Genomic DNA, 16,495 nt, shown 5'->3' on the forward strand with positions numbered 1-16,495 from the left:
CTGGGAACTTCTAGGAAGAATTTCAGCTCTTATTCCTCTCTCCCTGCTGGGGATGCCCTTGGAAGGATTTGATGCTTGGGGCTGGTGTAGCTGTCCTGTGCCCGTCAGTAAGACACCAAGAGAGTCACAGAGATGCAAGTCCTGCACACTCGCAGTTTTGACCTGTTGATCTAACCCTGCAACCATCACCCTACAGACTTCCAAATTGGGATACACACCTGCCTTAATTATTTTAGCCTCTATTAACTGAGTTGTCTGTTAGAACGCACTCCTAATAGATATAATGACATTGATCAGATTTAAGCTCTTTCTTCAAGCCTCAGTAGCCTAAGATATGGCTTTTTAATTAATCCAGGGTTTTGGGGAACATATCGAGATCAGTTTTTGTTTTTCTCCTTATTATGTAGTAAATTACATGAACAGATTTTCTCATCTTGAATTATCATTAATATCCTGGATAAATTCCAGTCATTTATTTTTATTTTTGTTTTTGTTTTTGTGAGGAAGATTGGCCCTATGGGAACATCCATTGCCAATCCTCCTCTTTTTGCAGAGGAAGATTGGCCCTAGGCTAACATCATGGCCATCTTCCTCTACTTTATATGGAACGCCACCACAGCATAGCTTGACAAGCGATGCGTCAGTCCACACCCAGGATCCGAACCTGCGAACCCAGGGCCACCAAAGTGGAGCGCGTGAACTTAACTGCTACGCCACCAGGCCGGCCCCCAGTTGTTTATTTTTGGTTTTGGTGAGGAAGATTAACCCTGACCTAACATGTGTTGCCAATCTTCCTCTTTTTGCTGAGGAAGATTGGCCCTGGGCTAACATCTGTGCCCATCTTCCTCTACTTTATATGTGGGACATCTGACACAGCATGGCTTGATAAGCCGAGTGTAGGTCTCGCTCAGGATCCGAAACTGCAAACCCCAGGCCATGGAGGCAGAGTGTGTGAACTTAACCACTACGCCACCAGGCCAGCCCCTAGTTGTCTATTTTTGATTCACTTTTGGGTTGGAGTTAATGTGGTATTTTTATCTTCATGTTTATAAGTAAAAATGTCCCATGATTTTCTCTTTTGATTTTGTTATCCAGGTTTATAACAGCCTTGTAAAATGAGTTGAATAGCTTTCCATCCCTTTCCATGCCCTGTTAAAATAGGAACTAAATATGTTTTAGTGAGTAGTTCTATGATATAATTTCTCACTTTGCTGTCTCTACAAGACATGTCAGTGAAGACCTATACTGCTCTTTAAAGACTTTTGATGATGGATTTCTGTTTCTTTTGGATGCAACACTATGCAGAAAAGAGACTCAGAAATAGCAAGAAGACTCTTGTGCATTGGGGCTAAACTTGTCTAAAACAATATTTAAGCTTTATCAAAACTTGTATTCTAAAGCTTATCAAAATTGTATTCTATTTTGAAATTTATTTTTCTTCCTTTGTTCACATTGCTCTCAATGTGCTCGTGGATATGGCAGGTGCTTGAAATGTTGTCAAGAGAACTTATGAAATGAACGCTCAGCAAATAGTGCTGAGACAACCCATTGCAATTTGACAGTCAGAAGCTCATCAAAGCACATATTCCTAGCATAGTATTTATTCAATAAACAATACTTAAGTTCTGACCATGGGCTAGACACTGTGCTAACGACTTGGGATACAAAGTTCAGACTCAAAAAGTCTAATCTTCTGGAAGAGACAGAAAAAATTAACCATCAGTTACAGAACAGAGTGGTAAGTGTTCTAATGGAAGTGCTGTATTTGCAAAGAGCCATGGGCATGGGGGTGGGGGGTGGATGGTAAAATGGAGGGACATCATCAATCACTGGTACTTTAGAACTGATAGAGGGATATGGAAAGACATTAAAGAATTGGACAACGGGAGGAGGGCCAGAGATGTGCAGGCTATTTGGAAGCGAGAGCTAAATCAAAAGGTTAGCAAAATTGGACATTTTCTAAAAATAAGAAATGAATAAGAAATAAGAGCTAGGAACAAGATCAAGTTTCCCTCCTTACAGCGGGTCTAGCAACGAGAGATGGGAAAGTTACACGAGGCCTTGAATGTTCCTGCTAAAACTTGAAGCCCAGAATACAGTTGTTAAATTTCTTAACACAGGAAAAGGAAAGAGACCTCACTGTGTCCAGTTTCCTTATCTGTAAAATTAAGATAATCTTAGTACCACTGCATAAAACTGTGGTGAGGATGACTTGCTTCAATTTATATAATATGCTCAGAATGGTACCTGGATCTGAGTAAGTGCTCCTTACATGTGCAGCTCTTCTATTTGAATCTGGTTAGAAGATTATTCCCTGATGCTCTAGGTCTGTGGGCAGGAAGATGAGGGGTTCCAAGAGAGCTGTCCAGGAGTTCTTCTGTGCCAGCTCAACCAGAGCACAAGGGAGAGGAGAAATAGCCATTCCCTGGGGTGACGGGGCCAAGTGAGTCACAGCAAGTATCCTGGAGTTCTAGACAGAGCCATTTCTACTTGGCACACACCCCAGCTGTCTACAAGGACACACCTTTCCCCACCTGTTTCCTGTTTTCCCCTCACGTTCAGGAGATAAAAGTTTCCACCAGAATAACACAGGCATCTTGGCAGGCAGCCAGAGGAATCCTCTGCTCTGCGAAGATTCAAAGGTTCGATGTGGTTGCCTCACCCAAGCCACCAGGCCAGAGGGGAATCCCAGCCTTCAAATCCAGTCTGACAATTTGCATTTAGTTTCCTTTTCACTTGCTGCATCAAGCTCACTGTTATTTCCGCATCCCCCGGCTCATTACGCAATCCCTGATGATGCAATAAAACGAAATGTAGTTGTACGTTTTAACTACATAGGAGGTTTTGCTTTGGTTGTTTCACTTTAGAGATGATCCAGAAACTGCTTCAGAGACAGGAAACTGACACGGAACTCAGACTATAAGACACGCCCACGTGTTAGCAGAGGGGCGGGGGCTGATGCTTATTCAGCAGCTGCTTTACATGTGTTGCCCGTTTAATTCTCTTCTGAACCCCAGGCCTGGCTCCGTCTACCCTAAGAGTGGTTGTGAGAATTAAATAAGTGCAGCTCAGAGAACAGCCTGGGATCTGAAGGGAAAGTAAATCCAGGCTTGGTGGGGCCTGGCATCTGTGTCTGAGCCGGCCTATCTGGACTCTCCAGCAGCATGGGGAGGCCTGGCAGCACAGGGGGGGAGACATTGGGTGGGCAGCCCCTGTGTGTCCCTGGGCCACCAACCTGCTGATGGGAGCATTCCAAGAGTGGCAGGGGGAGCAGACTGTAGGAGCCTCTGGTTGTGTGTCTGTATTGGACACGGGGTGCAGTTAGCAAGAGTGAGGCAGGACCCTCAGCACAGTGGCCTCATCCCAGCTGGATCTGAAGTGACCAGGAGGAAACTGAGGAATGAGTCTCGTCAAAGGCCTGTGACAAGACATCCAGGATGTGGGAAGGGGAAAAAGAAGAGAGAAGAGTCTGAAACCAGGGCACATAGGCCTCAGCCGCATATTCTGCCTCTTCACACCAGGTTGGAGGCCTGAAGGTTGATTCACTACATCACCAGCTGCTGGCCTGTGGTTATGGGGAAACCCCAGCCTGGGCAGAATCAGCCTCGGGCACTGAGTGAGGATGAGGGTGAGACAGCAGGTGGAGGACTGGGGAAGACAGACTGTTCCCTCCCACGGAATACAGGCTTTTCCATTGGGTTCCAAAGTTTCATAGGAATTCTCTAAGTTGCTGAGCAAAACTTCTCCAGTGAAATAAGGATTTTTGGTGAGATTACCATTCATTTTATTATTGTGGAGAGTATTGTTTTTGAACCAAGTTCCTTCTCCTTTCCTGTGTCTTCATTACCTCCCATCCTCATCCTTGTCCAGTGGACTTTACTCCAGTATAATCTCACTCCACAGTCACTACCAAAGTTCTGGAAAAATATCACATTTGTTATTATGTGATTTGAATAGAACAACCAATAAAGAAAGAGATTAATGTTATTATAAATCCATAATACTCATCCTCAATTAGCCACCAAAATAGGTACTTGCAAATATTTTCAACATCAGCAGTTTTCAAATGCTTTAGTCTCAGGACCTACAGATACTCTTAAAAATTATTAAGACCCCCAAAGAGATTATCTTTATGGAAGTTATATTTATTGATATTTACCAGGTTGGAAATTAAAACTGAGAATGTTTTAAATATTTATTATTCTAAAAGTACTAAAAATAAACTCATTACATCTTAACACAAAAACCTATGTTTGTGTGTGTGTGAGGAAGATTAGCTCTGAGCTAACATTTATTCCCAATCCTCCTCTTTTTCGCTGAGGAAGATTGGACCTGAGCTGACATCCGTGCTCAGCTTCCTCCACTTTGTATATGGGATGCCGCCACAGCGTGACTAGATGAGTGGTGTGTAGGTCCTCACCCAGGATCCAAACCCACAAGCCCCGGGCCACCGAAGAGGAGCGCACAAACCTAACCCCTATGCCACTGGGCCAGCCCCCAAAAACCTATTTTTATGAAAAATAACTACATTTTCCAAAACAAAAAATATTTAACGAAAATGTTTTAAAGTTTTACAAATCTCTTGAATGTCTGGCTTAGCAGAAGACAACTGGTTTGTCATATATGCTCTGCATTCAATCTGTTGTGGTATGTTGTTTTGTTTCAAGTCTTTGAAGGAAATCCAGTCTCACACAGACATGTAGTTAGAACATGGAGGACGTTGAAGTCCTCTGAAAGTGTCTCCAAACCCCAGGGTCCCTCAGACCGCACTTTGAGAACCACTCATATACATCATCATTACACAAGGTTGAAAGGATACTTACTGCCAGCAGTGAGTTTGAATTTCTGTTCATCTTCTACCTATTTTCCAATTCACCTTATTTGAATTATAATTTAGAAAACCAAGAAGTTTGGGAAAACATTATACTCTTGTGGTTGATACTGTTCAGGATTATCAGCTAAAAGATTTAGATAAGAGTAAGTATACATGTACAGCTTTGTTCTTATTTAGTAACCTTCTTTTACTGTGAATGTAACAATCATACACAAAAATGCACAAAAGATAGGTATAAATTTTAATGAATAATTAAGGCAAATACTCATGTAACCACTAACCAATAAAAACAACCAAAATTTGCCACATTCTGGAAGTCTCACCACCATCACCATCACGTGTGCCCCTTCTTGGACACAACTCCTTCCCTCCCCACTAGAGGTAACTGCTATCCTGAATTTTATGCTAATCACCTCCTCACTTTCCTTTATAATTTTACCCTAAATCATACACTCTATTTTTTACTGTTTTTAAACTTTATATAAATGGAATACATATTCTTTTGAGCTCAATTTGTTTTATTCCCCATTATGTTTGTGAGATTTATCCCTGTTTGTGCATATAGTTGTAGTTCTTCATTTTTGTTGTGATTTATGATCCTATTATATGCATGGACTACAATATATTTATCTATACAACTTTTAAGGGATATTTGGGATGTTTCTCGTTTGGGACTAATATAACTAGTGCTGCAATGAATATTCTTGTACATATATCCTAAGGCATAGCTATATGATTTTTTTCCGGGGTAATTCCTAAGAATATAGTTACTGAGTCGTAGGCTATGCATGTTTTCAGCTTTGCTAGATAAAGCCTTAATGTTTTCCACGGTGGTTTGACAAATTTACACACCCAACAGGAGTGGGTAAGAGTCCTTGTTGCTCCATATCATCATCACACATGACATTTTCAGTCCTTTAATTTTTTTACTTGCATTCGATGTATTTGTTTACCTAAAAACCTGAAAAATCAACAAAAAACTTTTAGACATAGTGTTTATGAAGTTCCCCAGATACAAAATCAAAATTAGTAACTTTCATATATATGTGTGTATGGAATGAAAGTTAGCTCCTTCAAAATTAGAAAATGTAATGAAAAAATCATTTCATTCATAATTGTAATAACAATAATAAAGTATAAAATATGTTTTGAATAAACCTCAGAAAGGATGTGCGAGACATACAGTCACACCAACAGTAAAACTTTATTAAAAGATTTTTAAAACAGCCCAATAAAATGGCAAGATTCACCATTTTTCTTCATTAAGTGATTAATAAATATTTGCTAAATATTTATTCGATACATGAATGTGTGTGTCTCAGGGGAAGGCTGGCCTTGGCAGCCTCCTATTGCAGAGTCTGATTGCCCTTGTTAATGATGCGGCCAGCCCACCACGTGCTTAAATGTCCCTTGCTCACTGACAAAAAGAACAAGCAGGAGAAGCTACTTGATCCTCATTGGTGATCAAGGTGAAAACGATCAGTCTCGATTTAAGGGAAAAAACTAATATTTTTCACTGGTTTCTGGCCACCTTATTTGAATCAAAAATTTAATTATAGGCTTGTACTTAGAGGCCAAGGAAAAGATGAAGTTGACCTTGACCTGTCAATGCTACTTTAAAAAAAAAATGAAGTCCCTACTTTATTCATATTTCCTTAGCTTTTACCTGGTGTTCTTTTTCTGTTCTGGGATCACATTCAGAAGGCCACAGTACATTTAACTGTCATGTTTTCTTAGGCTCTTCTTGGCTGTGACAATTTCTCAGTAGTAGATTTTTTATGTTATTGTCCACGGTATCATTCCTTAAATGTCATTTTCCAATTTTTTGTTACTAGTATAAAAAGAGGCAGTTGATGTCTAATATAGACCTTCTGTTCAGTGACCTTGCCAAATTTATTTATTTATTTTTTATTTATTTATTTTTTGTGAGGAAGGTCAGCCCTGAGCCAACATCCATGCTAATCCTCCTCTTTCTGCTGAGGAAGACTGGCTCTAAGCTAATATCTATTGCCAATCGTCCTCCCTTTTTTTGTCCCCCAAAGCCCCAGCAGATAGCTGTATGTCATAGCTGCACATCCTTCTAGTTGCTGTATGCAGGACGCAGACTCAGCATGGCCGGAGAAGTGGTGTGTCGGTGCACGCCCAGGATCCGAACCCAGGACGCCAGTAGCAGAGCGTGCCCACTTAACCGCCAAGCCAGAGGGCCAGCCCTATTTTTAAAATCTAACAATTTATCTATAGCTTTTTTGTATTTTGCATATACACAATTACATCATCTGTAGATAATGAAAAAATATCTGAGGCAGTCAGCAAGAGATTTGAACAGGCCCCGCACAAGGAAAATATCCAAATGGCCAATAAACATATGAAAATGTGCTGAACCTTATTAATAATCAGGGAATACAAGTTAAAACTAGAATGAAATATCACTATACACCACTAGAATGGCTACAATTAAAAAGACCAGGAGTGTTAGAGTGATGTCAGCTTCATGGTGGAGTGAGCTTTCCCGTAAACTCTTCCCCCGATAAGATACAACAAAAGGAACAGTCACAGACCAACAACAGACTCCTAGACAGTGAAAAGCAAGATCAGAAAGATCCACACTGCCGCATATCTGAGAGTGGAACGTGCTGGGCCCCCAGAGGAAGTGAGGAGAGGTAAGGAGAACTCCTCTCTCTCCCCATCAGATCAGCAATCCCGGTCCACGTGGCTCCCAAAGAGCGGGGAGGGGCAGCACTCTGCCGGAAAACCATAGCTCTTCAGGCTCTCTCAGCCAGTGGGAAACTCCCACACGGAGGACTCAGAACTGCTACAGGGGTACCATCAACATCTGAGCACCTCAGGAGAGCGGATAACGAGGGGCAAGTAAGAAGCCCCCCACACCGGGGACCCAGCGGGCAAAAGAGAGAGCCCCACCCCCTGCAAGCCGGACACTGCAGCTCAGCCTATGAGACCAGATCAAGCAGCTGGTGGATTGCAGTGACCAGCCAGGGTAGAGTGCAGGGGGCTCAGATTACACAGCCCTTAACTCCCACACAGTGGCAGCGGGTGGAAATTGCAACCAGATATTTCCAGGATGAGGAAAAACAAAGCCAATACAGGAACCACAATGTAAAGGTACATGAAATCACCAGACCAGAAAGAAAATGACAAGCACCCAGAAACCAACCCTGAAGACACAGAAATCCATAACCTAAACAACAGAGATTTCAAAATAGCTATCATAAAAAAACTCAACGAAATATGAGACAACACAGACAAACAATTCAATGAGATTAGGAGTTTCTTCACAAAAGAGCTTGAAATCATAAAGAAAAACCAATCAGTAATGATGGAGATGAATAACACAATGGAGGAGATGAATGAGAATCTGGAATCTTTAAAGAACAGAGCTGACAATATGTAGGAAAGAATTAGCATTATAGAGGATAGGAATACAGATATGCTCCAGATGGAAGAGGATAGAGAACTAAGACTAAAAAGAAATGAAGAAAGTCTCCGAGAAATATCTGACTCTATTAGGAAATGTAACATAAGAATTATAGGTAATCCTGAGGGAGAAGAGAGGGAAAGAGAACAGAGAGTCTATTCAAGGAAATAATAGCTGAGAACTTCCCAAATCTGGGGAAGGAGCAGGAAATACCAGTAAGTGAAGCCAACAGATCACCTAAATAAGTCAACAGGCAAAGGCCCACTCCACGACATCTAGTGGTAAGGCTGGCCAAAGTCAATGACAAAGAAAAAATATTAAGGGCAGCTAGACAAGAACTAAAAATAATGTACAAAGGAACTCCCATCAGGCTCTCAGCAGAATTCTCAACAGAAACTTTACAGGCTAGGAGAGACTGGAATGATATATTCAAAATACTGAAAGACAAAAACGTTCAGCCAAGAATATTCTATCCAGCAAAAATATTCTTCAAATGTGATGGAGAAATAGTAACTTTCCCAGATAAACAAAAGCTAAGGGAGTTCATGACCACGAGACACCCACTACAAGAAATACTCAAGAAGGCCCTCAGGCCTGAATAAAAGAAAAGAAAGGGAATACAAAGCTTGGAGCAAGGAGAAAAATAGGTAGACAAAATCAGAAAAATAGTAGGTCTTTACCAGAATATTTCAACAACCACTTAAATACCAAAATCAAAGATCAAAGGAAAGAATTCATCAAAAATAAATATAAACTCATCATTGTAAACACACACTCACAACACAAGATAGAATAAGGTATAACAAGAACGACTTAGAAGGGGAAGAGGAAAGAGATTGAATTGACTTAGTATAAGGAAATAAGAGGCCATCAGATAATGGACTATCTCATACACAAGATTTTTTATACAAACCTCAAGGTAACCACCAAACAAATAACCAAAACAAAATCACATATGATAAACAAAGAGAAAACTAGAAGAGTTATAAGACAGAACAACCAAACTGAATTGCAGTCCAAAACAAATGGGACAAGAAACAAAGGAAATGCAAAAGAATTGATTAATAAGTGACAAAACAGCAACATTAAGCCCTCATATATCAATAATTACCCTAAATGTAAATGGATTGAACTCTCCAATCAAAAGATACAGAGTGGCAGGATGGATTAAAAAGCAAGACCCAACAATATGCTGCCTCCAGGAAACAAATCTCAGCTCTAAAGACAAGCACAGGCTCAGAGTGACAGGGTGGAAGACAATACTCCAACCTAATGGCAAACAAAAGAAAGCAGGTGTTGCCACACTCATATCAGACAAAGTAGACTTCAAGATAAAACAGGTTAAGAGAGACAAAGAAGGGAAATATATAATGATAAAAGGGACACTCCACCAAGAAGACATATCACTTATAAATATATATGCACCCAACATAGGAGCACCAATGTACATAAAGCAACTATTAACAAACCTAAAAGGAGACATTAACAACAACACAATAATAGTAGGGGATCTTAATACCCCACTTATATCAATGGATAGATCATCCAGACAAAAAGTCAATAAAGAAATAGCAGACTTAAATGAAAAACTGGACAAGATGGACCTAGTAGACATGTACAGAGCACTCCATCCAAAAACAGCTGACTACACATTCTTCTCAAACACACATGGAACGTTCTGAAGGATAGACCATATGTTGGGAAACAAAGCAAGCCTCAATAAATTTAAGAAGATTGAACTCATAACAAGCATCTTTTCAGACCATAATGCTATGAAACTGAAATCAACCACGAAAAAAAAACCTAGGAAAGCGACAAAAATGTGGATATTAAACAACATGCTACTAAACAACCAATGGATCATTGACAAAATTAAGGGAGAAATCAAAAACTATCTGGAAACAAACGAAAATGAAAATATGCCATACCAAACCATATGGGATGCAACAAAAGTGGTCCTGAGAGGGAAACTCATAGCGATACAAGCCCACCTTAACAAACAAAAAAAAAGCCCAAATAAGCAACCTTAAATTACACCTAACAGAACTAGAAAAAGAAGAACAAACAAAGCCCAGAGTCAGCAGGAGAGAAATAATAAAAATCAGAGCAGAAATAAATGAAATTGAGACCACAAAAACAGTAGAAAGGATTAATGAAACAAAGATTTCGTTCTTTGAGAAGATAAACAAAATTGACAAACCTTTAGCCAGACTTACCAAGAAAAAAAGAGAAAATGCTCAAGTAAATAAAATTAGAAATGAAAGAAAAGAAATTACAACAGATACCACAGAAATACAAAGGATTATAAGAGAATACTATGAGAAATTTTATGCCAACAAATTGGAAAATCTAGAAGAAATGGATAAATTCTTAGACTCATACAACCTCCCAAAACTGAACCAAGAAGAAATGGAGAATCTGAATAGACCAATCACAAGTAAAGAGATTGAAATAGTAATCAAAAACCTCCCAAAAAATAAAATCCAGGACCAGATGGCTTCTCCAGTGAATTTTACCAAACATTCAAAGAAGATTTAACACCCATCCTTCTCAAACTATTCCAAAAAGTAGAGGAAGATGGAACACTTCCTAAATCATTCTATGAGGCCAACATCACCCTGATACCAAAGCCAGACAAAGACAATACAAAGAAGGAAAATTACAGGCCAATATTGCTGATGAACGTTGATGCAAAAATCTTCAACAAAATATTGGCAAACCAAATACAGCAATACATGAAAAGGATCATACACCATGATCAAGTGGGATTTATACCAGGGATGCAGGGATGGTTCAACATCCACAAATCAATCAACGTGATACACTACATCAGCAAAACAAAGAATAAAAACCGCACGGTCATGTCAATAGACACAGAGAAGGTATTTGACAAGGTACAACATCTATTTATGATAAAAACTCTCAACAAAATGGGTATAGACGGAAAGTACTTCAACATAATAAAGGCTTTTTATGACAAAGCCACAGCCAACATCATACTCAACGGGGAAAGACTGAAAGCCATTCCTCTGAGAACAGGAATGAGGCAGGGCTGCCCACTCTCACCACTCCTATTCAACATAGTACTGGAGGTTTTGGCCAGAGCAATTAGGCAAGAAAAAGGAATAAAAGGAATCCAAATAGGCAATGCAGAAGTGAAACTCTCACTATTTGCAGATGACATGATTTCATATATAGAAAACCCTAAAGAATCTGTTGGAAAACTATTAGAAATAATCAACAACTACAGCAAAGTCGCAGGGTACAAAATCAATCTACAAAAATCAGTTGCATTCCTGTATGCTAATAACGAACTAACAGAAAGAGAGCTCAGAAAGATAATACCATTTACAACTGCATCAAAAAGAATAAAATATCAGGAAGAAATCTTACCAGGGAGGTGAAAGACCTACACAATGAAAACCAGAAGACATTATTGAAAGAAATCGATGATGACATAAAGAAATGGAAAGACATCCCATGCACATGGATTGGAAGAATAAGCATAGTTAAAACGTTTATATTACCTAAAGCAGTCTACAGATTCAATGCAATCCCAATCAGAATCCCAATGATGTTCTTTACAGAAATAGTAAAAAGAATACTAAAATTCATGCGGGGCAACAAAAGACCCCAAATAGCTAAAGCAATCCTAAGAAAAAAGAACAAAGCTGGAGACATCACAATCCCTGACTTCAAAACATACTATAAAGCAATAGTAATCAAAACAGCATGGTACTGGTACAAAAACAGACACACAGATCAATGGAACAAAATTGAAAGCCCAGAAATAAAACCACACATATACGGATGGCTAATTTTTGACAAAGGAGCTAAGAACGTACAATGGCGAAAGGAAAGTCTCTTCAATAAATGGTGCTGGGAAAACTGGACAGCCACATGCAAAAGAATGAAAGTGGACCATCTGCTATCACTATTCACAAAAATTAACTCAAAATGGATCAAAGACCTGAAGGTGAGACCTGAAACTATAAAACTCATAGAAGAAAATATAGGCAACACACTATTTGACACTGGTCATAAAGGAATCTTTTCAGATGACATGTCTACCCAGACTAGGGAAACTAAAGAAAAAATAAGCAAGTGGAACTTTATCAGATTAAAGAGCTTCTACAAGACAAATGAAACCAGAATCAAGATGAACAGACAACCCACCAGCTGGGAGAGAATATTTGCAAAACATATATCTGACAAGAGGCCGATCTCCGTAATATATAAAGAACTCACACAACTGAACAACAAACAAACAAACAACCCGATCAAAAAATGGGCAGAGGAAATGAACAGACACTTCTCCAAAGAAGATATACAGATGGCCAATAGGCACATGAAAAGATGTTCAACATCACTAATCATCAGGGAAATGCAAATCAAAACAACACTAAGATAGCACCTCAAGCCTGTTAGAATGGCTATGATCACCAAGACAAAAAACAACAAACATTGGAGAGGATATGGAAAAACAGGAACCCTCATACACAGCTGGTGGGAATGCAAACTGGTGCAGCCTCTATGGACAACAGTATGGAGATTCCTCAAAGAATTAAAAATAGAGATGCCCTATGATCCAGCTATCACACTACAGGGAATCTATCCAAGGAAACTGAAATCAACAATCCAAAGAGGCTTATGCACCCCTATGTTCATTGCAGCATTATTCACTGTAACCAAGAAGTGGAAGCAACCTAAGTGTCCCTTGACTGATGATTGGATTAAGAAGACGTGGTATATATATATATATATATACAATGGAATACTACTCAGCCATAAAAAAGACAAAATAGTCCCATTTGCAACAACATGGATGGGCCTGGAGGGTATTATGTTAACTGAAGTAAGCCAGAAAGAGAAAGACAAATACTGTATGATCTCACTCATATGTGGAATATAAACCAACACATGGACAGAGAAAACTGTATTGTGGTTTAGCAGGGGCAATGGGGGTAGGGGGTGGGCACAAGGGATGAAGGGAGACATATATATGGTGATGGACAAACAAAAATGTACAACCCCAAATTTCATGCTATAAACTATTAAAACATCAAAAAAAAAAAAAAAGACCGCAATACCAAGTGTTGACAAGAGTGTCATGCAATGGTAAATGCCATACACTGACAGTGAGAGTGGAAATTGGTACAAACATTTCGGAAATATGTTTCATGTTATCTACTAAATCTGGACATACACATATTCTATGACCCAGTTACTTCCTCCTAGGCATATTCCCAACAGGAATATGTACAAATGTGCACCAGAAGATACACACATGGGTTTTCATAGCAGAATTAATGATTATGACAAAAAATCAGGAGGAAAAAAATCCCAAATGTTCATCAGTAGTGAAAAAGATAAAACAGTGTGGCATTTCTAAATGGATATGACACATTCTTGCAAGCTGCGTACAACATAGATGAATCTCAAGGACATATTATTGAGGGAAAGAAGGCATTTATACAAAGTTCAAAAACAGGCAGAATATAGGATGTTAAAAGGCAGTCGTGATGCTAGGGGAGGAGAGTAGTGATGGGGGACGGAGGGAATAATGATTGGCAGGTTTGTTCTGTTGGTAGTGTTTACATCTTCACTTTGTTTGTGGTTACAAAAGCAGGCATAAGTTTTTATTTTATAATAATTTGTTAAGCTGTATACTTAAGATTTGTGCATGGATTTCTATGTTTATTATATAAACATTTTTTCAAAAGGAGGAATAGGGAATTCTTCCTTTTATCAAATTAAGAGAGTATCAAAATATTCTCTTCATATAGACTTTGCTGCCCCTTCCAAGCTCTCTCTGACAGACTTTTTTTGGCTTAATTTCTGTTTTGCCACTGCTCATGAACATCTCGATAATCTTCATCTTGTCTAATTTATCATTTTTGTAGGGCCCTTCTCCTTGAAGAAATAGTTGAAGAGATGAGGAGGAGAGAACAACTGTAATTTTGATTCTAGATACATAATTGTCTTGCAGAGAGAACTGTACTGAACAAGAAGAGGAGGAACCTCTTCTACTCTGGGAGGTTTATGGCAAAGCAGCTCCAAGTTCAAACGGTGATTTCAATTGGCTACAAACGTCATCCTAGTTTTACTTTCTGAATGTCCCTCCGCCTCCGAAAAACCTCATTAACCGGAAGTTAATTAACTTCCGGTACAGGAACCGGAAGTAGCTCTCTGCACCACAGAAAGTTGGTCGCAGAGGACGCGAGCAAAAACAATCTCCACAGAGGGAAGAGCTTCAAATAACAAAGGAAAAGGTGCCACGAAAGGGCCCCGGGCATTAATCCTTGCAATGCGCAGGTACACATCAGGCCGGGGAAGAAACAGACTTCCCTGGGAGAGACAGGGTTATGAGCATTTTTCTGGTTTTGTGATAAAACTCTAATAAATTAGGGGAAATGAAACAAAATAAGGGACGATGTCTTACAAAGGAAGAGATTTTTAACCCATTCATACGTGGGCTTCTGCAGTGATTATCAGCAGACCCTCAGGAGAAGGGGTAGAGGAGAAACTTCTTGAGGTGACTGTAAGAGACGTGTTAGGAAGCACCTCATGAAGACAAGAGCAAGAACTGGGAAGAGGACAAAGGGAAGAAACCAGAAAGAAGAATCCCCTTTTTATTACTCTGCATCCATCCCCTTTCTTCCGATTTCCTAGCCAGGGCCTCTATTTTCACCTCTGCAGCCAGGGGAGCATCTGGGCAGGACGTCTCTCCCCTCTGCCCGCTCCACTTCCCCTCCAACATCCCCGCCTGTTCTGCCCAGGGCAGAACTGCAGGCCGCGCTCTGCCCACGGACCCCCTGAATTAAGTGCAAACGCTACCCCGTGGCCTTCAAGAGCCTCCACAGGACACCTCCAGCTGATTTTTCCACTCTCAGTCCCCTTCACTCTTAACACTCAGCCTGTCCACAATTTGAAATTCCTTCTATCTGCTCCTGGCAAACGTGTCCATGCTCCTGGCTCTGTTCTTGCTGGTCTCTCCGTCTGGAGCTGTGCTGGCCATTATGGTAGCCGTTAACCACATGCGGCCCGTTGAGCACTTGACTAGTCCAAAGAACTGCAGTACGAATGTAGAAATACGCATCACATTTTGAAGACGGTATGAAAAAGAAGAATTATGTCAATACTTTTATATTGATTACATGTTGAAATGATAATATTTGGATCTGTTATCTTAAAATATACTATTAAAATTAACTTCACTTGTTTCTTTTTACTCTTTTAATGTGGCTACTAGAAAATTTTAAATTGCTTATGTGGCTTGCATTATATTTGTATTGGGCAGTGCTGATCTAGAATGCCCCTCACCATGTCAGCTTCACCACAGTCCCCTCTGCCTGTGGAGCTCACACCACGTCTTTAGGCACACTGCCTGCACTAAGTGCGTTGAGTGCCTCTTTATCCTCCGATCACCTGTAACTTCTTTTTCCCTTGAGAGTCACCATCGCCACCATGGTTGGCACCACGTACCTATCTGAAGGCACCACTGGCTTGGTCTACTTCATGTTCTAACTGTGATATACAGGAAAAAGCAAAGGTTTGAATGTCATCCACCCATTTTATTAGCTGTGTGTATCTTGGGCACATTACTTAGCCTCTCTGAACCTCAGTCTCGTCCTCTATAAGATGAAGATGATGATAACCCATCTTAAATGTGTACTGTGAGGATTATTCAGAGATTGGCACATAGTAAGCACTCAATATATGGTAACTAACACTACTGTTACTACTGCCACTGCTATTATTTTTATTCTATTAGATTATGAACTCTCTCAGCATGGAGGATAAGAGATCACTGGATGTGGGGAGGGTGAGGAGTCCCTCTGTCACACCTGGGGAGGTCAGCTCTACACGAGTGTGAAAGTCACCCCGGAGGGCCAGGACTCCGTGACCAGACTCCTGGGACGACCTCCATCCCCTGAGTCCATCTCTAGTCTGACTGACCTCTGCGACTCCTTGCATTGGCCTTTGTGCTGTGAGCCGTGGAACATTCAGGCTAATCCAAGGATGCTTTTCAAAGAGAAACACCCCGAGGAATTACTCAATGACTGACTTTACTGGGCATCTGAAAGTGGAACAGCTGAGAGATGCCTTTGCTTTTTCCAAAACTCCTTGTGCAGAACCCATGAGATGGCTGAGGGTCTGTTCAGAGCTGGCGTGCAAAGGTCGAGAGGCCAGAGGGAATGAAACCCACGGAAGAAGCAGAATAACCA

This window comes from Diceros bicornis, chromosome 22 (genome assembly GCF_020826845.1).
Source record: "Diceros bicornis minor isolate mBicDic1 chromosome 22, mDicBic1.mat.cur, whole genome shotgun sequence".
Taxonomy (NCBI): domain Eukaryota; kingdom Metazoa; phylum Chordata; class Mammalia; order Perissodactyla; family Rhinocerotidae; genus Diceros; species Diceros bicornis.